The sequence below is a fragment of the Euphorbia lathyris genome, chromosome 2 (assembly GCF_963576675.1).
Source record: "Euphorbia lathyris chromosome 2, ddEupLath1.1, whole genome shotgun sequence".
Taxonomy (NCBI): domain Eukaryota; kingdom Viridiplantae; phylum Streptophyta; class Magnoliopsida; order Malpighiales; family Euphorbiaceae; genus Euphorbia; species Euphorbia lathyris.
The window spans coordinates 60,203,112-60,205,070 of record NC_088911.1 but is presented as its reverse complement, the minus strand read 5'-3'; positions in this window follow the sequence as shown (position 1 = coordinate 60,205,070).

The window sequence follows — 1,959 nt, the reverse complement described above, 5'->3', positions numbered from 1 at the left end:
ACCTCATGATTCTCTCCAGAACTGCATAAATTTGTAAATTCGCAGCTCATAGTTCTCACAGAAGAACTCTCACTCGCAGAACTTTCAGTCGAAGAACTCGAGCCTAAAAGCTCAGAACTCGAACCCATAGAAACAAAAAGAAAGAGAAAGTAAGAAGGGCCAGACAAACTTACACGGAAAATAAAGCAAAAGATGAAAACGATAAGGAAGACCGACGGTGGATTCTAGAAAAAAATAAGACTTCGAAAAAGCTTGAAGAAGGCAGATGAACTTGGGAAGACGAAACTGAGAAGAACAAAGTAAAAAATTGAAAGAGAGAGAAAAGTTTAAAAAGGGGACTCTGACATCATCTTTCTCGATACCTGCTCTTTTGGGACACCTGCCAACCAATCTATGGTATGGAGTAGAGCGCCCATCAATAGGACAACTATTGAAAACACGCGAAGAAGCTCAAAAACCCTAAAGGGCTTTATTTTCACTTTTAGGGGGCTTCTGATAACATCCAGATATTATCTAGGGACCAAAAGGGTAATTAACCGAATAGCTGCGGCCAGGAGATACGCCTGAAAGATGGCATACGAGGCAAATTGTAGACATGGCGGATCCGTAGATTCCCCGACACACCTCAAATAGTCAAATATCATGAAGAGGCTCATAACCGCCACGCCTCGGGAGATTTTCCATCAGGTATCGATACGCCACATGATGTTAGCGCTGTCTTTCTATGAGAAAACCGACATCATTAAAGGCAAGTAATAACCCATTAATGAGCTAACGGTCATACTTGAATGAACTCAGTAACCACCATTAATGAAGCATTAATGGAGACTTTCTGGTTACCAAATCGATGGTTACAACTAACCTAGTATAAATAGTCTTGCATCCCAAGCTATTGAGGTACACATTCCAATACCCTACTTAGTGCTTTATTTTATCATTCTATACACATTACTGACTTTAGCATCGGAGTCCCCCCCCCCCTCCCCCGACCAAACCCAACGGCGCCCCCCCCCCACAGGTGGAGCTTCGACGAGAATTCAACTAGGTAATATCATATATCTTCTTCACCATGCCTCCATTAACCAAACTGCATATTCTCTCTCTGCCTCTCTTCGTCCACATCAAAATATGGTGGATCTGAAAGAGTAAAAATCCATGGACGAAATCTCTTTCCTTATAATCTCATAGATACTTCTTATTGTCATCCTCCTTATGTAATTCACCTATTTCCTTCTGATACCATTCTCGGTCCTCGTTGACCAAGAGAATGTAATATCTTAACCCAAAAAAGTTTCTTTTGGTTGTGAGTTGAAATTAGAAATTTTATTTATAATTTCATGAATTATATCGTAAATATATTTTTGGAGAAATTTAGGTGGTTGGTTAGTTGGAGGCAACAAAGAACCAATTATGTAACACCCTGCCCAATACCATGCAATACCATGTAGATATTGTCCGCTCTGGCCCAAATCCAACACCTTAGGCCTCACGGCTTTAAAACGCGTCTGCATGTATTGGATTCACATCTTACTAATAAGCCCCAATCACTCCCTCTCCATTTCTGATGTGGGATTCAGTTCATTCCTGTCCCCATCGCCATCCCTTAGGCCGCTCCTTGCTCAGGCCTTCTACCCCGGTGCCACCCACTCCGGACCAGGTCGTTACAGGCCCACCAACTTCCACTTGGTTCATCCCCGAACCACACATCGTACGTGGAGAGTCGGCTCTGATACCAATTGTAACACCCTGTCCAATACCATATAGATATTGTCCGCTCTGGCCCAAATCCAACACATTGGGCCTCACGGCTTTAAAACGCGTCTGCATGTATTGGATTCACATCTTACTAATAAGCCTCAATCATTCCCTCTCCATTTCCAATATGAGATTCAGTTCATTCTTGCCCCCATCGCCATCCCTTAGGGCCGCTCCTTGCTCAGGCCTTTTACCCCGGCGCTA